This window comes from Eptatretus burgeri, chromosome 1 (genome assembly GCF_056783735.1).
Source record: "Eptatretus burgeri isolate ZD-2024b chromosome 1, Ebu_testis_v1, whole genome shotgun sequence".
Classification (NCBI taxonomy): domain Eukaryota; kingdom Metazoa; phylum Chordata; class Myxini; order Myxiniformes; family Myxinidae; genus Eptatretus; species Eptatretus burgeri.
Window position 1 is genome coordinate 53573963 of NC_140961.1, and position 25581 is coordinate 53599543.

The 25581-nt window shown below is 44.2% G+C and overlaps 1 long non-coding RNA gene across 4 annotated transcripts in view; it reads right to left on the reverse strand.

Annotated features, from left to right (window-relative positions):
• LOC147034501 (uncharacterized) overlaps positions 1 to 25581 on the reverse strand; it is a 57468-nt gene that overhangs the window by 11570 nt on the left and 20317 nt on the right. For 3 of the 4 annotated variants that reach the window (XR_015059028.1, XR_015059025.1, XR_015059029.1), the window contains exon 2: positions 24788 to 24987. This is a non-coding gene — a long non-coding RNA (uncharacterized LOC147034501). Of the gene's footprint in view, positions 1 to 24407; positions 24496 to 24787; positions 24988 to 25581 lie in introns of all 4 variants that reach the window. The other variant, XR_015059033.1, reaches the window with a different exon arrangement.

Sequence of the window (25581 nt, forward strand, 5' to 3'; positions counted from 1 at the left end):
AGCTTAAATGGTAAGAAAAGGTATGCCTCAGACACACACACACACACACACACACACACACACACACACACACACACACACACACACACACACACACACACACACACACACACACACACACACACACACACACACACACACACACACACACACACACACACACACACACACACACACACACCAGAGTACGTGAAAAGTTCAACACACTACCAAATACAATTTGTATACAAGCATGAACACAACAAGCCCGAGAAGATATCTTTCACTCACCTTGAAAAAAAACTTCCAAAAACAGGTGTGAATGGAAGATGTCACACGCCAACCCGAAACAGCAACAAATACAGCCCCAACGATTGCAAAAAAGACAAAAGCAAAATACGAGACGAAATACCAACAGATATATAGTGACAACTGTGAGAAAGACAAAAGAGCAGGAAAATTCTTTTTATAATAATAATAAGAAGAAGAAGAAGAACAGGAATAAGAAGAAGAGGAGGAAGAAGAAGAAGAAGAAGAATAATAATAATAAGAAGAAGATGAAGAAGAATAAGAATAAGAATAAGAATAAGAATAAGAATAAGAATAAGAATAAGAATAAGAATAAGAATAAGAATAAGAATAAGAATAAGAATAAGAACAAGAAGAAGAAAAAGACGTCGTGCAGAGCACGATACTTGCAAAATCCACCCCCCTCTCCAAAGGTTGCCATGGATGCAGGAAATTGGCCATTTCATTAAGATTAAAATTCACAATCTTAATCAAAGTTCAGGTAAATTGGTGTTGGCTTAGTAGTTAGGGTGGTGGCTTCGGATCCTAGGTTCCTGAGTCCTGAGTTCAAGCCCCGTTGGCCACTGAATTAATACACACCAGGAGGTTTACTCAGGCTATCATCCTTCCGAGGTCGGCAAAATGACTACCAATGTACGAGAGAGAGAGAGAGAGAGAGAGAGAGAGAGAGAGAGAGAGAGAGAGAGAGAGAGAGAGAGAGAGAGAGAGAGAGAGAGAGAGAGAGAGAGAGAGAGAGAGAGAGAGAGAGAGAGAGAGAGAGAGAGAGAGAGAGAGAGAGAGAGAGAGAGAGAGAGAGAGAGAGAGATCAATTGGATGAAAATTGATTATTTTGCAGATTGAATTTGATGATTTTCGAAGTTTCACCTTGAGTTGACCTTTGACCTTTTGACCTCAAAAATAGTTGCTTTTCCAATTCAGCGATGGACTATGCAAATTGTGTTGAACTTTCAAGTTAATAAGATGTAAATTGACGATTTTTCAGTTGAAAATTGATGATTTTAGAAGTTTGACCTTCAGTTGACCTTCGACCGTTTGATCTCAAAAATAGTTGGATTTCCAATTCAGTAATATACGATGCAATTGCTGTTTAATTTTCAAGTCAATCGGATGAAAATTGACAATTTCAGATAAAAATTGATGATTTTCGAAGTTTGACCTTGAGTTGACCTTTGACCTTTTGACCTCAAAATAGTGTTTCCTAATTCAGTGACGCAATATGGAAATGTTGTTCAAATTTCAAGTCAATCAAGGATGAAAAATGCCGATTTCAGAAATTTGACCTCATAATCAATAGGCTTCTCAGTTGAGATGACCTCTTCAACTTGGTAAAGTTTCATGACAATCGGTTTAGGATTGTGACCTGTAGGCGACAAACAGACAGACAGAATAACAAGATCGACTGACCAATATACTTGAAAAATCTTCGATTTTGTGAGTAATAAAGAGTTGGACAGATTGGGGACAGACAAAGAAGGATCACTGGAATGGCTAAGAAGAGGTCAGCTCAATTTGGACAGAGAATGAATCATTGTAAATGTTCAAGCCCAAGGACACTACACAAATGGCTTTAAAAAAATGGCGGGACCTAGTCAATCAGACAAGTGCAGGTTCTGCAAGGAAGAAACAGAAAACACGAGTCACCTCCTATCGGGATGTAAAAAAACTCATGTCAGAACAGCTGTACACACAAAGGCACAACAAAATATATGAAGAAATCCACTGGCACATCTGCAGAAATTTCAATATCCCAGTTCCAGAAAACTCATGGAAACGTGAACCAAAAGCAATCATTGAAAACAAAGAAATAATGCTCACATACGACCTAATGACCCCATCCAGTTTGCACATCGAAAACAAAGCACTGTGATGGGACATAGTACTCAGATACAAAAAACGAAAAGAAGGCATTGTTAATTGAGGTTTCCAAACCCAGCGATTTTAGACTAAACGATGCAGAAATCAAGAAAATGACCAAATATGAAGACCTCAAGAATGAAGTGAAAAGATCCTGGAAGCTGAAGAACACAAAAGTTGTACCAATGATAATTGTAGCAATGGGAATGGTAAAGAAGAACCTCACAAAGATCGCACAAAGCATTCCTGGGAACATTACCACAAATTAACTACAGTTGGAGGGCGTGAGGGACTCAGTGACGATCCTGAAAAGAGCCCTTGGAACAAAACTTTGAGAACAACAAAACTTCACAACTTAGGCCATGAATCACGATCCTTCACTGAAATGATGGTGGATACTTCGAGTGCTGAGAGGGCTCTGTTCCACCTTCTGAAAAATTATGGAGACAACAATCAACGACATGCATACACACACACACACACACACACGATTGCAAAACCCCTTCTCTCACTGCATGGGGGAAGGACTACTGAAGAATGTAATGAACTGAGAAATCGTTTTGCCCAAACACATTCCAACATTGCCTTTGCTTGTCTATATTGTTACAAACTACGTAATTATATTTGTGGCAAGCTTCAAAGGCCCCAATTTGCAGTGAAACTCCACAGCATTTATAGTCACGTGTCTTTCTGTTTTGAAGCAATTATTGTGAAGAGGAATTTTTCAAGAATTCTTGAGATCACGAAGAGATCCAACTCATAAAGCTTAGCATGGAGGATTCCGACACGTGATGCTATCCTGCAGTTGATTTGTTGGGGAGACAGATAAGCAATATTGTGGATATTGGAAGCATTTATGGGACCGTTTTTGTTTTAAAAAGTCGAGGCTCATATGAGAGTTTAAAAAGAACAACAGAATTTACAAATTGACAGAGTGGTGGAGGGGAACTGGCAGACAAAAATGTACAGATGAACCAAAGCATATGAAAAGGCTTGCAGGAGTGTCTGGGAGGAAGTAGATAAGCCTGGGAGTGGGTATCGGAGACGCAGAGAGGCAGCGATGAGCAGCAACCTTAAAGGGCTGCAGGACAAAAATCATGGGACAACAGACGTAGGAAGTCGGATGCACAGACTGCAAGAGGGGGAAGTATAATGAATGAATGTGGTGAGTGTAAAGCTTGGACTTGCGGAAAGTGACTTGGTGTATGTTTTATTCGAAGAACATTTGCAACCCGGCACAGCTGAGACTTTCCTTCATGGAAATAGGTTCCAGCTTCCAGGTAATGACCAGTGATTTGTTTTTACCAACCTGCAGAAAGAGATGCCATGGCCACAGCAAAATGTTACAGAGGACTATTCAGGGTGAGAAGAAAGTTCGTGAGAAGAAGTATTAAATGAACTGAATTTATAGGGAGGGATTATCAGGAGAACTGTTATGAATTATGCTTACTTGCAGCTTAGAAAGCAAGGCAGGGTGCTTACACCGTCAAATGTATGGAAGATATCTACAGAGATGGCCCTGACCTTTTGAATGGCATGTGAGGAAACCATTGTTGAGTCAGAAGAAGTAACATGCCCAGACTCGAATAACCCAGACAGGAACAGAACTGACAATCAGAGAGTGGGAGAAGAGATAAGGCTGCAGGTTTGCAGCAATGATAGATTCCCGTCACTGTGCTTAGAACGGGGAAAAGGTTGACCATTATTTTATTTTTTTTTGAGGAAATCAGTTTTGACATCCTTCTTGAAGATTGGAGTAATGCTAGCAACTTTCCAAGGTGAAGGAGGATGAGCATCTGACAACAACTTTCCAAGATGAAGGTATCGTGATCGACGTGGAGCATCGGTGGTGCCGAAGCAGTTAAAATGGCCAGGGTTACAATCCCGGATGGATCACCACTCCGACACAGGAAGTCAGGATAGCAATTTGGAATTTGGCCAGGGTGCCGGCGATATCTCGCCTACTCTTCATTGCAAGAGGAAAGAAGGAAACGGTGGAGAAGCACAGCTTTTGAGGATTAGAGCACCGACATACTGAACATCAGGTCCAGGTGCTGAGACTTCCAGATTTACTCAGAACTTTTCTCCCCGAGTGGTTTGTGAAGCCCAGTCAAGCCAAACCGGCGTGTATTGTGAAGCTACACCGATGGAAGCATTCGGTGACTTATAAAGGCAGAGGACTGGCTGAAGGATACTTCCACTGTCGGGTACTGGAGAGAAAATAGTGCTTAATCCCCTGAAACGTATTCAGACCATTTCTCGTCCAGAACCAAGCCGAGGCAAAACCAAGGTTTGTGTTTCCACAAGCAAGGAAAACATGCCTATTAGTCATAATGATGCTTTCCAAGTGTGGTGCATTTGAAACTAACGCTCTGCGTATTCATACATGGGTGAGGTATGTATATTGGCTCGACTCGCCCCCTAATCACACTAAACAGCAGCACGTTGCTCTTGAAAGCAACATTTTCTTCCAGGAAACTAATGGAGCACTGCAGTGCTGAGATGTGCTGCATTTTGTGGGACATGACCAGGAAAAGCAGTGTGTGCTTATCCGGAAACTACTATTTCGAGAGTTGGAAACTCAACATACCACATCCTGAAACATGAGGGAACTTGCGAGTTTGTGAAATTCATGAGTAATGGCTATTTGTGTGATAGAGTGTAAAGGCTCGGGCATTGCTGCTGTTACAAAATGGCTCAACGTGAGAGATTTCAATGGGATAACTTTTGAAAAAGAAATCCGATGAAGCTTTGGCAGTTGTAATGAGGTACAGACATCCGCGTGCTGTTCCTGCAGGTTAGCCGGACCAATTTGGACATTTCTCACAAGAGACGTTTCTCGAGACACCGAGAGGAATAGGTACGGTACGTACTTGTGAGAAGAGATGCTGCATGACAAAGGCCACGCTGAAAAGCTCTGGGGAGTTCATTATTAGTAATCATTATGTGTATATATATATATATATATATATATATATATATATATATATATATATATATATATATATATATATATATATATTTTATTAATCATTTTACAGTGAACTAAGGCTCACAAAAGGAGGTTTTGCACAAGAACATCAAGAAACATCAATGTATTTTTCCATTAGGTAGACAATGGACAAATCAGCGTCGTACTGTACAACAGATGGGATTTATACCTGTGTTGCCATCATAATCAGGTAATAAAAATATTATGAAGGATTGAAAAATGACAAAACGACGAGGTGGAGGTGAGGGGAGGAAGTTACTTCCAGTATAAAAAGTTACTTCATTCCTCGATTTCCAACTCCCTCCACTTGCCCAGTATACGTATTATTATCAACAGAATCCTTTCCTCTCTTCTCTCAATAGAGGCTGGGGTACAGCAAAGGAGCATTTTGGAGAGAAACATGGTCTTCGTCTGCATAAACAACCTCTCCAGACTCCGATGCACTGGAAAAATCTCTCCTTGATGCAGATGACCCTACATTACGCTGTACAGTGCCCCCATCCCACCGAAAGGACAGCAGCAGCTCCATCACTCTCGATTATCTGGAAATTATAACTTAATTCCTAATCGGAGAAATGGAATGTCTTTCAATCCTGATAAATCTCACACTGTTATTCCATAACATGGTCAAATGAACCCACCTATTCCCATGTTCAGCCACTTGAAGAGGTTCAGTCTGTTGAACTTCTAGGTCCGACTATCAGCAATGACCTCACCTGGACTGACAATATCTCGAAGCTCGCCTCAAAGGCAAGCAGTGGACTGGGCATCCTTTATCACACTGTGATTCCTTGAGAAATCTAATCTACTCTCATCCAAAAAGGTTTCTGTCCGTATATCAATGAAGATCAATGAAGTATTGGCTGGTGCCTCAACATCACAAGTGGCTCACTTGGAATGAGTGGAATCCAGACTGATGTTGGCTTAGTGGTTAGGGTGGCTTGCTTTGGATCTTACGGTCCTGAGTTTGAGCCCTGTTGGTCACTGAACTAACACTAGGTGGGGTTGACTCAGCCTGTCATCCTTCTGAGGTTGGCAAACTGAGTACCAGCCTACTGGCATAGGGGCACAGCATCAGTGACATAGTTGTGCCCCAACAAAATGATCGCTACCTGGCAGCAAAGCTGCCATACAAAAGAGGATTAAAATGAAGAAGAAGTGGAATCTAAAGCTCTATGCATTGTTGGTATCTCCTGCAATAAGGTCAAAGCACAACTTCTGCTGCTCTCACGAGTAGGCAGGTCGGTGGCCACTGTTTTTTTTTTAGCTCACCTGGAACGTAGTTCTGGGGAACTTATGGGATCGTGCGTCGTCAGTCCATCAGTCCACAAACACTTTCAACTTCTTCTCTGAAAATCCACACACAATTTCGATGAAACTTGACCACAACCTTCATCACCCAGTATGTACCAAAGTTTGTTCACGGCATTAAAAAAAAAATCAGCCCTCAGGGAATCCATGGGGGATTGCCCTCCAAAATAGGCATTTGCTGTTTTCTCAGAAACTAAACATGCAAAACTTGACCACAACCTTCATCACCCATGACCGAGCAATGTTTGTTCATGGCAGCACAAATTATCAGGGTCTGAGGAGGTCTACGGAGGGAGTTTACGGGGGATTGCCCCCCCAAAAGAGGTATTTGCTCTCTTCTCAGAAACTACACACACAATTCCGATGAAACTTGACCATAACCTTCATCACCCGTGATGTACCAAAGTTTGTTCACGCTATTTCAAAAAATTGGGGTCTGAGAGGGTTTACGGGAGGTGGGGGTGGGGGGTTTTTTGTATACCTTGTAAAGGCTCGTATGAGAGTTAACACACAATGCATAGCAAGGGGGGGCATGAGACAAGAGGGGTGGGAGTGGGAAGGACAAAACAGCGGGGAACAGAGACATCAGATCTATGGAAGGGAGAGGGATGAGGTGGGGAACATGGGGAATAGAAGATGTACATTACAGGGACTTTCAGGAAGGAAAGCAGGGAATTTGAAGGAGGTGGGCTTGGGTGGATTATCGGGGGTAGAAAAAAATCGAGGATTTGGATGGGGGACGATAAGAGGTGGTGGTGAACAGCTGTTTTGAAGGCCTGGAGGGAAGAATGGGATTGAACAAAGTGAGGGAGTTTATTCCAAAGGCGGGGAAAAGGAGGAATGAAAGAGTGAAGGTGAGCAGTGATTCGTGATTTTGGTAGTTTTATCATAAGGGGGTTGTTGGCGGACCTTGAGCGCCCTGCAGAAATATGGTGAGGACAAATTGCAGACAGAGCAGGGGGGTGGGCGAGACCGGAGAGGAGACGGTAGAAGACAGAAAGACCACCGACCTGCCTGCAGTGAGAGACCCAAAGAATCAGCCTCATCGCCGGATATGCCAATGATCCGAAATGCCTTGGTTTCCACAGCGTGAAGCCGAGAAAGGTTGGAGGCAGGAGAACCAGCCCAGAGGAGAGAGCCGTACTCCAGCAGGCTGCGGACGAAAGCTTTGTATGTGGTCAGGAGCTCAGATGGGCTGAGGAAGGACTTTGAGAATTCCCAGTCGGCGACTGGCTTTGGAGGTCAGGTTGAAAATGTGGCTTTCCCAGGAAAGATCATGGCAGATCGTGAGACCCAGAAGCTTGAAAAAAAGGACTTCTTCCAGAGGATTGTTGAGAAAGTAGATGAGGGGAGGGGGAGGGGGGTTGCAAATGGTCCTTTCGGAGAGACATAGGGAGAGTGTGTGATTTGTCCGGATTGAAAGACATGTTCCACGTGTTGGACCAGTTTGTGATTTTATCCAGATCTGCAGAGAGCGAAGAAGCTGCTGCTTGCCGGTCTGAGGGATGACAGATGGTACCGCAAAGGGTGGAGTCATCAGCAAAGAGATGAAGAGGATTTTCCAGAGAGTCGGAGAGATCGTTGATGAAAACCAGAAAGGGTTGCCCCCCAAAATAGGTATTTGTTGGACCATCATTTCATTCGTACATTTTGCTGGTTCCATCCAACGCTGACTTCCTCCTCAATATCATGATACTACCAGGTGAGCGCCTAGGGGCATTGCCCCAATTTTTTTTTCATATAAGCTACTACAGCATTTGATTGAGCAAAGAGAATTATGTGAACACAAAAACCAGGGTAGCCACCTTGGCTCAGAACATTGTCAAATTATTATTGAACAGAATCAAAAATGTTTAACATTTGTCAAAAATTACATAAACTGACTATATAGTACATCACATCCAGTCACTAAATTCATGGACCAGACTATGGCTCATGGATGAAGCCTGGTATTGGCGCAGTGGTTAGGGCAGCAGGCTTGGGATCCAAAAGGTCCTGAGTTCAAGCCCCGTTGGGCCACTGAATTAATACACCAGGGGGTTGACTCAGCCTATCATCCTTCCGAGGTCGGCGAAATGAGTACCAGTGTACTGGCCCGGTGTATACCCCGGTTAAAATAGGTGTAGCATATCCCTGTGTCGTAAGAGGCGACCAGGGTTGCGTCAGGAAGGGCATCCGGCATAAAAACATGTGCCAAATCAGTATGCGGATCATACGGATGATCTGCTGTGGCGACCCCTAACGGGAGCAGCCGAAAGAAGAAGAAGAAGAAGAAGAAGAAGACTATGGCTCGTGGATAGGGACAGAGGGGTCAATAACACGAGAATATGAATTTCACAATCAATATAACACAATGAAGGAATTCACTCTTCCCCCATTGGTATAATCAGTATGACCTCAGTTCCAGGTTGCAGGTATATTATGGGGTTTGCCATCCTTCATGGTGTGGATTCGCACTTTTCAACACAGATCGTCTGCGCTGGGCAATGTCTCAATGACATGTCCATAGTGCCAATTATTCCTGTGAGCATCCGCTTTCAGCAGAACAATGTTACTGACACAAAGGTTGCCTTTCTTGACGTTCCACCACGTACAGGGCTTTAGGGTCGGACGATATTATTTGCGACATCGTGACCAGAAGGTAAGTGCCAAATGCTGTACACGTCACCACTGATAGCCGAAGATATCTGTAGGACGACTAAAATCGCCTGGTGGTGCATGAAGAGGCATTGTCTTCATGGTAAGTAGTGCCGCTGGTGTCAAGATTTCTGGCACGTCTGGATCACTTGAGTTTTCAGACATTGGATGAGGGACAATAAATGCATGGAACGCGCATGATGGTGGTGAGCGCAGTTTGAGAGGCACACCAGTTTCCCAATTGCTTCTTGAAATGTTCAGGGAGTGGTTCATCCCATCCAAGCGCAGCTCTGGCATTGTCAAGTAAGGTCATCTAACACAGCAATATCTTTCCCTTAACAACGACAGGTGCTGAGAAACCAAAGGGGTCATAAATGCTGTTGACTGCAGAAAGAACTCCACGCTTCGTGAACGCCTTGTCCATGTTGGGAACAGTGAAGATGATGGTATCTGTTTCCAAATCCCATGACACTCCATGTGACCGTTGAACAGGTAGCAGGTTGGTACAAAGGTCAAGGTCACATAAATCCTGAGCATGCTCGCTGTCTGGAAAATGAGCCATCACTTTCATGCTGTTGGAAACGATTTTGTGCAAACATAGATTCGCAGTGGATAACATCACCTTGTTATGAGTCAGAAAGTCGATCGATTCAATGGGGATAATAAGCTCACCAAACCATCATCGACACAGAAGTTCCTTTCCACGTAACGTCTTATATAATAATACCCCGAGGAGACTATTGACAAGGTCTGGACCGAGAAGTAGTGCCTTATTTAGCGAGACATCATCATAGGTTGCAATGCCGTTGAACACCAAAGACATATTGTCAGGTTTGTATGGATGGAACACAGCAAAATGAAGAAGATACCATCGCGGTCGTTTTGCCTCTGTTCCTGGTTCAAGAGGCTCAGCATGTCCTTTGGAAAAGAGTTTAGCCATGAAGCCCACATACTGCTGTTTAAGGGCTGGTTTCTTATCCAGAAGATTGCAAAGAGACTTCAAGAGGTTCATTGCAAGGGGTCGATTGTCTGGAAGTTTTGCATGGTCTCTGAAGGTTAACTGAGACACCAATTGCCATTGTCATTCCTGATGAATCCCTCCTCCATGATCTCGAGAAAATGGTTGTCTTCTATGGAGCAACCCGGCTTGTCATCATTCCTTGTTCACTGAAAGATGTCACTGTCGAGCCCGTCATCGTGGGCTCCGTGGTCACAGGATCTCCCGAAGAGCTGACATGAAGGTACATGATGGCGTGATCGGGAAATGTCATTGACGCTGACACGATTAGGGAATGGCGAGCAGACAGGTCTTCCGTTGTTGAGAATGTGGGTACAATAGGCCTTCACTTGCTCAGGGCTTTGGACACAATCCAGATATACATCACCGATTACCACCCATCCAAGGTCCATATGCTGTGCCCACTGTGCATTAAGGGGTTGATTCCGAAATTCTCAGACCTTAAGCAGTTGAGGAGTATATCATACAATTAACTGCAAGATGGTCACTTCAGGGTCAGCTTCAGAAATCATTTCAGCAATTGGATGTATATGTGAGTGGAGACTTGTGACCTCCAGTGTTAGAATCTCGGAATAATTACAAGGAATAGCATTACACCTAAATAGCTCTGGGAGCAGCAAGTGGAGGAGTCCATCGAAAAATTTGATGACAAGATTCCTGACATAGTTCCAGAGCAGGTGTTGAGTTCAAAGGCAACGAGATTATTTGGCATGTTGTAGTAGTCAAAGAGTTTGATGTGCCCAGAGACTGATTTGACTTGTCATCCAACACAGCATAAGTTTTCAGAAAGTTTTCAGGATTACCAGCGATGAATACTTTCACAAGACAGATGGAACAGGATCTTCCTCAGGATCCACTACGACCACAAATATCCATACACCTGTTAATCACCGAGGGTCGCTCCTCGCCATGCTTTTGAAGCCATTCCGACACTCTTTCAGCGTTTGAAGAGTCGCTGATAAATTTGCCTCCCTGCCAGTCCATCGAGGGTAGCACATCTGGCATCATGAAGTGCTGAGCAATGATGGGTGCTGTTGCAATAAGAATAACATAATTTTACTTGACACTCCCTGGCTGAATAGTTAGTTAACAGAGCACATCTGGTCCATATTTTCCATTGGTTAAGAAGGTTGAGAGTCTGGATTGCAATGTTTTTGCTTTGAATGTTGTGCAATGTGCAAGAGGACGTGTAGTCCTGTGAATAGGGTAGAATTGTTGTGGATTTTCCATTCTACGCCGAGTGTGCTGATTTTCAGAATTCAGAAGACGACGCGACTGCTGCGGTCGGTTGCTCGACAATGTTTGGCAGCAATTCACCCATAACTTTGACCTTGCATACTCTGACCCTTGGACGAGTGCCACGAGTGAAGGCAGACTTTCTCTTCTTAGTAATAAGTGGAGCTTTCACGTTAGTAGCCGAAGAATGTGATCCGTCATCATATCTCGAGGAAACCATCAGGCTGAGGTCATTTTGAATATTTGCATTGCATCGAATGAAGGATGTGAGCATCGAAAATGGGGGAAAGGTGACATTGTGGGTTTCTTTACACTTGAGGACCTACCTCCCGCAACGATCCACGAGGTCAGCTGGAAGCTTCACTATGATTGGTTTGCAGAACAGATATCTATCCAAAGTTGCAAGTCCAGGAAGGGAACCATCATTTTTGACAGCCTCTATTTCCTCAATGGTGTCACTAAATTTCTGCAAAGTTTTGCATTCATGAGGAGAGGCTTGAGGCAAAAAATTCCAGCTTGTTTAGCAATGGCTGTGTAACTGCTTCATCGCTTCCACATCTTTCTTGAAGACAATTCTTGACCTGCTCTAAACTGACCTCAGGGTTAGAAGTGTAGACTTGGTTTTGACGATCTATGAGTGCTTTGGATTCTGAAGCATCACCCAAATGTTGAACCATGAGGTTAAGCTGTTTATCGGATGGGAGCGGTACTTCGCTGATGATGTTCTGAAAGGCCGCATACCATGTTCTCAATTTCAAAAGCTGATCATCAAGCACAGAAATCCGATTGGAAACTAAGTTTCGATGACACAAATAGTTCACACAGTCCTGCATGGCAAGAACCACTGTTGGCATGATTGATGGCTTGACTTCTCGACCCAATAGTGAATGGCTAGATACTGGTAAAGTTGCTTCCAGATGTGTGTTGCACATCCTCGCAGCATATGCAGGTACAGCATGGGTGTACATTGGATTTGGTGAGAAATAACCCGATTGCTTGGCGGTTGTAATCCCACTGGACGGCGACGTAAGGTCCGTATGCACGGTGGGATAACGAATGGTCATAACCGGAGCCAGGTTTGTGACCCACGAGCTCATAGTTCTCCATGGATGCTGGTGCTGCAGCATTGACGGCTGGTGAAAGGGGGTTTGCCTGAAATTACACTGGTTCAAGCGACGTAGCTGGGTCAGTACGTACCCAGGGCATCCAGTGGAATATCTTCCGTATCGTCTTCAGATAAAATGGATGGCGGCGAAGACGTGGCATCGTGAGACAAGAGCATTCCCACCTTCTCCGCAGGTGTGGGTAATCCAGCTGCCAAAATGTTGTCGAATCTACCCCAACACAGAGCGTCAGACATCACTTCCAAATGACCCTGAGCCACGGCAGCCTCTTCGTCCCACTTCAGCTGTTCGAGAAGTAATCGAGCTTTGTCCGATTTGCATCCCATGGCAGCTCTTACAGAGGCCTCGGCTGCTTCTGCTTTGGCCCTCAACAAGAGCGAAGACCTGGAAGAGTTGGACAAAACTCGGGAGCCAACGACAGACCGCGTACGAAGCGAGCTCCTCAAAATTGCGGCTCTTCTTCCTCCCGGCGGTGAGACGAGCGTGAAGTGAGGTTTTTACGATCCTGGAATAGCCTACGTGTCCTGTTTCTTGAATAAGAATGCTCCGGGAAGCTTAACCAACACTTGCAGAGTTTAAAATCACTTTTTATTTTATTTAAAATACTACAAATGTGAGGGTAAAAACCGTGCCTTTTTGATATACACACATGTCCCGCCAAAGAGGGCAACGTCGGTCACCCCGCTTGCAGCAGAGATGACGCAACACATGGGCTGAGCATAATATGCATCGAGGCAAAACATGGGCAGAACATGAATACACGTTTTACATTCAAACTTGGTTACATCACAGTCAGGATGGTCTTGGCTCTTGAGGTACGCACACTCCCCTCAAGCTGTCTAGCCTGGGTTTGAATCCAGACCCAGCTATAAACTGTCATTCCGGTGTTTCACAGGCAGGGTGATTCATCAGTGCATGTGCTGCCCTTGAGATGGACGTTAAACTGCTGGTGTTGAAGAAATTATCAAGTTGTTATTTAATATCAAACTTGAATCCAGAATGGTCACCATTTGAATCCAGAAATGGAGTACGATGCTCACCAAATCAAGCACCACCTACTTGTAAGCTCCTTCAAATTTAAATACTTATATGGTATATTAAAATACTTTTCATTCCCTTATCTTTGTCAAACTATTTCCTTCTTTCTCATGTCGTTGGTTTTTCGATTCACTTCTCACATGCTTGTGGTGCAGTTTTGTGTTTGGGGGGTATGATCGGACTGCATAACAGGCCAGAACGGTTCCTTCTCTTCATTTCCTTACTCCTATAATGCTTCTGAGCCACACAGTAACACGATTATGCCTTCCCTGCCTCTTGTTGTTCCTTGACCACTGGCATTTGATTTTGTCCCATCAGGATAAATAGCCAAATGTAAAATGTTAAAAGATGGACATAAATAAACTCCAATGCTCAGCCTCCTTCTTCTCCTCCTCTTCCCTTTATAAGCGGTGAGGACCAATGGCACCAAACCTCTGTCCTGCCTCGACCACGATACTCCTCCACTTCCCTCCATCCTCAGCCAACTCTCTCCACTCTCAACATCTCAACTGTGGTCGACCTCTTTTCATCCTACCTTGCTCCCTCAACGTGTCCTCTCTCTTTGCTGTTCTCTCTCTCCCCCCCCCCCCCCCAATCCTCACCAAGTGTCCAGCCCATCTCAGCTGGCAATTCACCAATCTCCCCCTCAAGCTCATCCATCCCTCTTCACTCCCACAATCCTCCTGACCCAGTTATTGTTGCAAACCTACAGCCTCTGTTGTTGTCTTCTATCATGTTGTTATTCAGAATGACTGAGTCACAAAATGGTGGAGGGAGATTGAGTGTTGTCGTTCATCTACGACTTGAATACTATATAGAAATATTACATTTAGCTGCACCTTCTGAGGGATGACAGTTTAGGGAGCGTTGGTAAGAATTAGAGTGCTTCCAGTGCACTTTATTAGCAGCTGGATATCAGTTATGAGAACTCAACAAAGTTTCCCATGATCAAAACTTTTGCTGAAGTTCCTGGAAAAGGGAAGATGTGAACAGTCAAAAGAGTCAGAAAAAGGTATTCGGTTTCATTTCACGTGACAAAAAGCCTTTAAAATGTCATGCAATGCAAGTTTGTACAGAGATAAACTTGTCACAGACATGGTGGAATGTATTTACATTTCATACCAGTTGTGTAAAAAACAAAACACAATCCTTTGATTTGTGAGCTTTGTGATTAGTAATGCAATTCGCTTGAAAGAGGAGGAAAACATGATTTTCAGATCAATTTCCTGCTTTTCCCAACAGAACACACATAAACCAAGCTGACTTCCTTTTATGCAAACTGTTTTTTGGAAAGTTTTAATTTTTTAATTTTACAATATTTGATAGCTGCTTCTCCCCCTCTCTCAACCCCAACACTTTATTTACAGGGGCAAGGCTCTTGGAAGAACAAGGAAGAGCTGACAGTGGGACAAACAACAAGGGAATGAAAGAAAAGGAAATGAGGAAAGCAGACTGTCCAACCTCTGAGATGTGGCTGGGGTGGGACGGTGAGCGCTTCATCACGAGTTGGGCCATAACAGGTGGGGTCCGGGGACCCGTATTATGGTCCCCGAAAGTCCTCGAGTTTTGGGCACCCTCCAGTGCATTCTCACTGTTTTCTGGGACTATTTTACGATGCTGTTTCAGTCCAAGCCTGGTGTTGGCTCAGTGGTTAGGGTGGTGGCTTGGGATCCTAGGGTCCTGAGTTCAAGACTCGTTTCCCACTGAATTAATTTACCAGGGGGTTGACTAAGCCTGCCATCCTTCCGAGGTCGGCAAAATGAGTACCAGCTTGCTGGGATGACTGAGTCATTCAAGTATCCTGCGTCAGAGTGGCGACCCGTCCAGGATTGTGCCCAATAGCCAAGGAGACTGCTTTGGCAGCACCAACGCTCTGCACAGAGTATGGTCCCAATGGATGGAATGGATGGTTTCAGTCCGTAATTGCTCCGAAATTTGACCATTTGCAGTGAAAAATTAAAATCAAGTTGTAAGAAAAATGTGGCCATCTCCCAAAAAGACGGTCTCGATCCACCAGTCGTTCTCATTGCCTGTCTCGACCATCCCACACACACTGCGACATTAAACTTCGTTTGTTGTCATTGTGTTGTTTATCGACGTCATCGTCACTTGTCAAAATTTGTTTTCTTTCTCGCCATATAACTGAAATGAGTGTGAAGAGTCTGGCAGCGGCTGGGACAAAGTCGCAACGTATGATGGCTTGGGATAAAAAAACAAAAAATGCTTAAACACATAATCAAATAGTACTAGTTCAAATGAGATTATATCTTATGTATTAATGTCACGTAAATTAGAAGTACACAATGTAATGTTATCAACTGAACTAAGGCATCAGCATGAATCGGATTGGCATTGTCATTCAGATCAGCAACTGGATTGGCTCCAACTGCGGCTGATGCTTGCACTGCAGCTGGCAGTGAGCAGTACTCTAATCCATCCATCCATCCATTGGGACCATACTCTGTGCAGAGGATTGGTGCTGCCTAAGCAGTCTCCTTGGCTGTTGGGTATAATCCTGGACAGGTCGCCACTCCGACACAGTACTCTATTGGGCTTGGGATAAAGACCTTATAGACTTTGAGTAGCTCTCATTTTCCAAGGAAATATTTGGATCGACAGAGGAAATATTTCGTCTGTGGCTGGCCTCGAGGCCAGGTTTGCTTAGTGGTCAGCTCAGAAGAGGTCATGACTGATAGTGATGCCTAGAATTTCAAGAATACTGAACCTCTTCAGGTGGATAACAAAGGAAAAAGACAGGTGGGTTTATTCGATGACCCTCTGGAGCCTTGAGATTTTTCCCGATTGAAGGACATGTTCCATTTATCAGACCAGAGTCCATTCATTTCCAGATCAGCAGAGAGAAACACAGCTTCTATCTGCCTGGGAGAGTGATACGATACTGTATGACACAATGTGGAGTCACCTACATAAAGGAAGAGAGGGTTTTCCAGAGCATCGGAGTGGTTATATATATATATATATATATATATATATATATATATATATATATATATATATATATATATATATATATATATATATATATATATATATATATATATATATATGGAATAAGACTGGGCCCAAAGCCCGGCCAAGGGAACACCCACCTTAAATGGAAGAGGGGAGAAGAGGGGTAAATTGATGGAAAAACATTGACTACGTGAGTGGAGGAAGTCAGAAATTCAGGAATGAAGGTAGCCTTCTGTGCTACAGGTAGAGAGCTTGGCAAGCAAAGCAGGATGCCAGATTGTGTTGAATGCCTGATATATGTCGAGGGAGAGGGTTCTAACCTCTTGTTTGAGATTGAGGACATCCAACTATTGCTGAGCAAGGATCAGAAGCATGACCAACGTTGAGTGACCAGAGCAGAATCCAAACTGATGTTCAGAGATCCGACTGTTTGAAAATAGGGAAGACTTGACATCAGAAGCAATGATGGATTCCGTGACTTTGCTAATTAATGGAAACAGGCTCATTGGCCTTTAGTTAGTTGGATCTGTTTTGCATGCTTCTTGGGGATGCGAGTGATATGTTTTTTAACTTCCATGCAGAGGGGAGGTGGCCAAAGGAGAACAGACTGATTAGGGCGGGTAGAGGTGAAGCAAGAATGACAGCAGAATTTGAGAACAAGGGCACTGCTGCCATCTGGATCTGTTGCAGAAGCAGGATCAAGGCCAGAGAGTATTTTCTCGAGCTTTTCTGGTGAGAAGGACACAGAGACCTGTACACAGTGGGTACGTATTGGTAAGATGGCGACAGAACAGGATGGGTTGGGTACATGAAATATGGAGGTTAGATATTCTGCCTGCCTTGTCTCATGCAGAGTTTGCAGTACTGCCATTTGAGGTGAGGGATGGGATGGAGAGGGAGCATGCAGCAGATACAGACTTGACAAGGCACCACTATTACTTGGAAGAAGAAGAGTTGTTGGAGAGTTCGGACTTGAGATTCGTAAGATGATAGTTTCTGGCTTGCCTGAGGATGGACGCACGCTTGTTGCAAGCTTCACAGAATTAACGAAAGGTACCCTGAGTATGGTTCGTTTTCCAATCTGAGAAAGTAATCTGATTGACTGCAACTGCCTCCCCAGAGTACCAGGGTCTAGACTCTCGAGGATGGATAGGAAAGGTAAAGGGGGGAAATGGATAAATGGTTGAATGATAGAAAGTAGACTTTTGTGAAAGTATTCTCAGGCAGAATCAATATCAGGTGCTGTGTAGATGGTAGTCCAATCCTTTTATGAGAGGGCAGATTGAAGTCCCTGCCAGTTGGCCTGTGTGAACTGCCATTTCCTGTGTTGTTGAGTATGCTCCTTTACAATAGCCTAAGAGATATGGGCCTTGACAAGAGAGTGATCAGAAAAGTCATTAAGAGCAGAAGAGGAGCAGGAAAGATAAGATGAAAGGTTATCATCTTACTTGGTACAGGAGGGAGGATGTACAGTACCAGGAATAGAACTTCAGAGTTGGGGAGTTTACAGATTGGGTCAAACCCAAAAACAATCACAGAAGGCCTTTGCTGCAAAGCCATGGCTTCTTGTTACTGAGCTAACACCCAGTCAGCTGGCATGGTGTCAGTTGAAATTGTTGCAGATGAGGAACAGAAGAATCAGAATGAGTGATTACGAGTTGATCCATGTTTGAGGAAACACAGGTCTATAGAGAGTCTTCATCACTGGGTGAATGGTATATGACACATATAATCATGAGGGGGTTTAAATAGGTATACACTGCCAGTGGTATTCCAGAGGGCTTGGAAGGGTTGTTGAGGATAATGGACAAATAGCAATGGAGTTCTTGACATAGACAGCAATGGCGCCTCTTGGAAAGCGGAAAGGAAAATGGCTGAGGACAAACACAAAGGAATTGGAAATATCCTGTGAGAGAATCGTTTCTGTAAAACATCCGTACAGGGCCGAATTTATGAAAGGCGCTTAGCGAGAGTCTTGCTAACACACGCCTAACCCTTAAACGGTGACAAAAACATTGTTGTACCCACACAGCTAATCACCCGTCGAGATGGCAATTTAAGAAGGGAGATTAACCAATTTTCCGTGCATGCCAAAACAGCCGATTAGTTGTGCGCACCTAAACAGCCGATTAGTTGTGCGCACCTAAACAGCCGATTAGTTGTGCACACCTAAACAGCCGATTAGTTGTGCACACCTAAACAGCCGATTAGTTGGGCATGCCTAAACAGCCGATTAGTTGTGCACACCTAAACAGCCGATTAGTTGGGCATGCCTAAACAGCCGATTAGTTGTGCACACCTAAACAGCCGATTAGTTGGGCATGCCTAAACAGCCGATTAGTTGTGCGCACCTAAACAGCCGATTAGTTGTGCACACCTAAACAGCCGATTAGTTGTGCACACCTAAACAGCCGATTAGTTGGGCATGCCTAAACAGCCGATTAGTTGTGCACACCTAAACAGCCGATTAGTTGGGCATGCCTAAACAGCCGATTAGTTGTGCACACCTAAACAGCCGATTAGTTGGGCATGCCTAAACAGCCGATTAGTTGTGCACACCTAAACAGCCGATTAGTTGGGCATGCCTAAACAGCCGATTAGTTGTGCACACCTAAACAGCCGATAAGTTGGGCATGCCTAAACAGCCGATTAGTTGTGCACACCTAAACAGCCGATTAGTTGGGTATACCTAAACAGCCGATTAGTTGTGCACACGTAAACAGCCGATTAATTGTGCACACCTAAACAGCCGATTAGTTGTGCACACCTAAACAGCCGATTAGTTGTGCACACCTAAACAGCCGATTAGTTGGGCATGCCTAAACAGCTGATTAGTTGTGCACACCTAAACAGCCGATTAATTGGGCATGCCTAAACAGCCGATTAGTTGTGCACACCTAAACAGCCGATTAGTTGGGTATACAGCCGATTAGTTGTGCACACCTAAACAGCCGATTAGTTGTGCACACCTAAACAGCCGATTAGTTGTGCACACCTAAACAGCCGATTAGTTGGGCATGCCTAAACAGCCGATTAGTTGTGCACACCTAAACAGCCAATTAGTTGGGCATGCCTAAACAGCCGATTAGTTGTGCACACCTAAACAGCCGATTAGTTGGGTATACCTAAACAGCCGATTAGTTGTGCACACCTAAACAGCCGATTAGTTGTGCACACCTAAACAGCCGATTAGTTGTGCACACCTAAACAGCCGATTAGTTGTGCACACCTAAACAGCCGATTAGTTGGGCATGCCTAAACAGCCGATGAGTTGTGCACACCTAAACAGCCGATTAGTTGGGCATGCCTAAACAGCCGATTAGTTGTGCACACCTAAACAGCCAATTAGTTGTGCACACCTAAACAGCCAATTAATTTTGAACACCTAAACATCTGATTAGTTGTGAGCGCCTAAATGGCTGTTTAGTTGTGCGTGCCTCAATGGCTGTTTAGTTGTGCATGCCTAAACAGCCGATTAGTTGTGCACACTTAAACAGCTGATTAGTTGGGCATGCCTAAACAGCTGATTAGTTGTGAATGCCTAAATGGCTGTTTAAGTTGTGCGTGCCTCAATGGTCGATTAGTTGTACATGCCTCAATGGCCGATTAGCTGTGCACACCTAAACAGTCGATTAGTTGTGCATGCCTAAACAGCTGATTCGTTATGAGTGCCTAAATGGCTGTTTAAGTTGTGCTTGCCTCAATGGTCGATTAGTTGTACATGCCTAAACAGCCGATTAGTTGTGCGTGCCGAAACAGCCGATTAGTTGAGTGCACCTCAATAGCCGATTAGTTGTGCGTGCCAAAACAGCCGATTAGTTGTGAGTGCCGAAACAGCCGATGAGTTGTGAGTGCCGAAATGCCTAATGCTGGAACTTCTTGGATATTGCCCACTTCAGAGCCTCGAGTTCCCACTTCATGCTGATGTAGTTGCTCATGTTCTTTTTGGATCCCCAGAGACCTCCACTCACATAGCATACCATTCTGGTATGACCATCCTGGATCTGTTAAAGAACAGCCCCCAATCCATGGTGGCTAGCATCCGTATCCACTATAAATGGCAAGGTAAAGTCTGGGTAATCCAGGATAGGAGCAGTCGTGAGTGCAGTTTTCAAGCCGTTGAACGACTCTTGGCAAGTAGGGTCTTACTGTCAAGGTTTGGCACTTAAGTTCTCAGTGTCCTATTCTGCTTATAACTCCCACAACCTCATTTACCAACGTATGTAGGAGCCCTGCAATCTGCGTGAAACCACTCACATAGTGGCAGTAGTCGCTGGCGAGACCTAAAAATGCTCGCAACTCCCAAGCACAAGTTGGAATGGGCCAGTCTTTGACTGCAGCTACCTTGGCAGAGTTTGTGGCAACGCCATCTTTGCTGACACCATGTCCCAAGTACTGGACTGAAGGTCTGGGCAGTTCACACTTACAAGGCTCAATTTTGAGGCCTGCACCCTCCGGCTTCGTCCGAACCAGATGTAATTTGTCGAGATGTTCCTCAATGGAGATTGAATACACAATAATTTCGTCCAGATATACCAAGATGTCTTGATGTATCTCCTCTCGGAAGATAGCCTGCATCAGTCGCTGGAAGGTTGCTGGGGTATTACATAGCCCGAATGGCATGTGATTGTACTCATACTATCCCTTGGGTGTTGTAAAGTCTCTCTTGTGACGGTCTCTCATCGACCTCCACTTGATTATATGCTGACTGAAGATCGATTGTCGAGAAAAGGGTTGCACCAGCCATGGTGTCCAGCGATTCTTCGATACTCGTAAAGGAAACGCATCCTTGGTTGTCTAGAGGTTTAACCTCCTGAAGTCTATGAAGAGTCGCAATTCGCCATTCTTTTTCCTCATTAAGACCATTGGACTGGCAAAAGCGGAGTTGCTTTCCCTGATGATGTTTTGCCTCAGTAGTTGGCGAATGTGTTGCATCACTTCTTCTAATTGGCATGGATGAAACTTATGGTTAGGCTGTTTGTCTTCCGTTATAATTCGGTGTTTTACCAGGTCTGTTACACGCATTTCATCCCCGACAGCAAAGGCACTTTGGTGTTGCAGTAGCAGATTGTAGACCTTTGCAGCCGGCTCCTCATCCAATTCTGGGCTGATTGACAATTTGACACATTGGTCTTCAATCATTGTTGAAGGATAACACTCAGGTAATTTGATCTACACTTGAACCTCCCCGACATCCAATGGCCTGAGCTCTACGTCGAACCCGTCATTCTGGATATCTGCAACAGATGACAGAACCCTACCCGCATCTTTGGTGCTAATGACACATCTGCAATTCCTGAGTTAAAGATTTGTATGGAATCTGATCAGAATGTCACCTAAGTAGGTATTATGGCCACGCTTTTCACTAACAATGCCACAATAGGTTCCACTGTCAACAGTTCATCATCAGTTACCCCGGTAACACCAACCTCGCACATGGACTGCGCTCGCACACAAACTGGATGATTTCCTGCCACTTTCCAGAACTTTGTGCTGACTTTAGGTGTCTGTATTTTTTTGCATTTCCATAAGAGTACTTGTACATCTGGTATCTCCCTCGATATATTCATTCCCCAAAGCACCAGAACACTGATTTTGAAGATTCACCCCCTGGGACGTCCCTGTGAATCAACATACCGCACGCACCCAGACAACTTCTTATCCATCACATGCACCTCCAGATCCATGAACCCCACATATGGAAAACTCAGTCCATTTATTGCCTTGAGTTTTAACCACTCCATGGGATCCTGCAGAGCAACAACTTGAGGCTTAATGTGTTTGTGGAAGAACCGTTCTGATAACGGTGACACTATAGAATATGTGTCAAGAACGCATGAAACCTGGTTACCTGCGATACTTGCTTCCACAACCAGATGAAGGCCAATAATTTTTTTGTGGATCTCTTTGATGGATGAGTCTGAACAATGTCTCTCTTGCCACCCTCCGCCGTTTGACTCGTAACAGTGCAGTTGACTCGTTTCCCGATGGACCACTCATGCTTTGGGCAACTTCCACTTCTGGTTGGGCAATCCCTCTTGAAATGACCCCACTGCCCACATACATAGCACCCCCGAGGTCTCCGGTTTTGGCGATAACCATCCGATTGCAAATATTGTGCATCGACTACTTTCAGGAGTTCAGCATGGGCCGCTGTCAAATCCGCTGTTTGTTTAGAAAGTTGACTGAAGTTTTCACTGTGGGAAGGTTCTGTGTTAACAGCACTGCATTCACCATCCACCTGATTAACAGCTGTTCGATGTGTTCTTTTTATTCTGACCTCGTCTTCCTTTTCCGACTGAACGGCATTCCTTCTTAATTCAGAAAAAGGTGATGTCTGGCTGGTCTAGGAAGGTTTTCTTCAGCTCTCGATGGAGAAATTTGTTTGGGGGGGGGGTAGGAGTTTTGCATGTTTGCAGATCTTAAAGAATTGGGATGAAAGGTAGAAGTAACAATAAAAGTATGAACTGGCCGTTTCAATATTGTCCTCTGTGACAGTGGAATTGAAGAAATAGCCACCAATCATTTTGAATCCGACAATGGCAGCCATTTTGCAAAATTAAGTGGGCGCGTTCTGTTAGCAAGTGGATCGCCAATCACCTCTTTGATCGCTTGTTCCACTTGGCAAGCAGCTTGCAACGTGGTTGATATGGAACGGCTGGCCCGGCAAGTGATGGCTATCTGCTTGTCAACAGAACACACCCCTGGTAAAGTACAAGCCAATTATGAAATGTTTACAAAGCACAATATTTGTTCCGAATGAAAGCCATTTTCGAATGCAAGTACAGTATGGCGAGCAAAATCTCAATATAATGGTTGGAGCCAGTGTATGTATGTCCAGCCACTAACGACACCTTTTATGACATAATAAATAAACAGCATTTGTCCTTGTTGTTTGTGTTCCTGTTAGAGCATAATAAAATAAATTGCATACATGTTGGTCGTATCCAGGATCAGGTCATGGACAACAAAAAATCCCGAGGGGGGGGGAGGGAGAGTAATGATTTTCGCCTGTACATGTGCCACAGTGCAACAAGTGGTTTACTGACCCCTACTGGGGGATTATTATCCATGGCACAAAATATATTTGCCCCACCTCCTTCACTATCTCTCCACCTGCTCTCGAAGGGATCGAGGGGGTGTTTCTTGTCATAGAGTTCTGAGAATAAACATCGAAGACCAATGAGGCTCGGGAAGTGAAGCCAATGGAAGCAGCCACATTGGCGTGCCGATCATTTTTCAAACAAACTACAGGAAGAGGAGAAACTGATTGCTCTCAAAGATTGTTTTTTCGTGGAAAATTGTCGGCTCTCTTGAATTACTTGCTCCCTAATTGTGAGAGACTGAGTGGGGATTCATCCAGCATCAAGGTGCTTGGACTTGGGACCAGGCAAAGGTGCAGTTAAAGGGAGAATGACATACAAAAGAACACAGAAAAACAACATCACCACAAGTGAGTATTTACACAACTAGTCCAGCCATTATAGCCACTTGATTGTGAGCCACTGTAAACTATTGATGATACCTGTTCTTCATTGCTGATGACAGAACAAGATGAGCTTGCAGTACTTCTTCCTGATGTGCTCCCTCACTTTGCTGATCATTCATTGTTCTCACCTTGTGATGGAACTGGACTTTACAAGAGCATTCAGGAAACTCCTCATCACAGCCTTGAGCACGCCGGAGAAAGTGGAGTCGAGCATTTGAGTGCTGTGCTCTGAAACCATACCATTTGTCCGCAAATCATTCACCACACTTTTCAGCGAGTGGACTTTCTTTACGGAGACGTCTGCTGCATTGCTAGCTCACTCTCGATTTATTATTGTAGTTCTGCATTGTGTCATTAGCATGTTCCAGCTTTTGTGATTCCAGACTTGCTAACGTTGATGAATAGTTGTGTTCAGGGTTGGTGCTAGCTGAAAGGCGCTGGGATTACCTTCTGGCGCAGTCAACATTCTGTTGTCCTCCATTTCAATTGGTACTGGAAGGGAGCGAACCATCGGTGGTCTTCGTGATTCGTGTTTCTGGAGAATTCATGTGACGTTCATGTAACTTTTAATCGCATGATTCATGATAATTTTTGACACAGTCGAGCCATGCCATAACGAATTCCAGGAGAAACAAAGATGTATTTGTTATAGCGTGGTTCGTTATACTGGGGTTATTTTATTTTAATAACATGTAAGGATTGATTGAGAAATTTTAACCACTTCGTTTTGGCAGGGTACGGCTGGACTATTTCCGCACAATATGAATCAGCTATATGAGTCAACAAGCTTTAAATCATCATGAGAAGTAGAGTGAGATTGTGCTTACCTTTTTCAGGTGAGAAGGGAAGTTGAATATACTTGGTACTGTGTTGAGGCAAAGGCGAACTGATTCGTGGCCTGTATGATCAAAATCACTGTCTTTGAAGTGGTCACTGCATTGAACTGTGGTGCCAGGTGTTTGGGATGAAGGACTCTCTTTGCAGTGCAGCAGACTACTTTGTACAAAAATCTTTGTCTTTCGGAAACCTGCAGGTAACACAAAATGGTTTCATAAAAACGGCATAAATGTACAAAAACCATAAAATGGTTTCAAAAAACAGCATAGTGAATGTTCTATCATATTGATCTGTTGTGGTTTCACTCCTCTTTCAGGCTGCTTTAAAATAAATGGTTATCATTACGAGCAAGCACATGGATCATAATACCCGATCAACGAAACTGAGGATGCTGAAAATGTTTGGCACTCCTCGATGAGAGAAACAAAGCCGATTGGTAAGTCAACAAGACTACCATACTCGGGTTGGGCTAGATTGACCACGGTGTGAATGGTTCGACTGCCTTTCCTCCACATTGGGGGCCCTTCCAAGGTGCAACGGACTGCATCAATGCTGCTACCCTTTGGCAGCTCACATCCTCCAAAACTGATGACCGTGTCCTTGGTCCCTACCTTGTAATTTCTTTGTGATCCTCATGCCCTCCACCCACAACAACAATGTATGCGTTATTGGTAAGCTGGTCTTATTCAAAAGCCAAGGTCTGCTTATGGTTTGTGAAAGCATTAGCACTCCCAGAGGAGTGATCACTCCCAGATCAATTGGCTGACCCCCTACCTCTCCACAA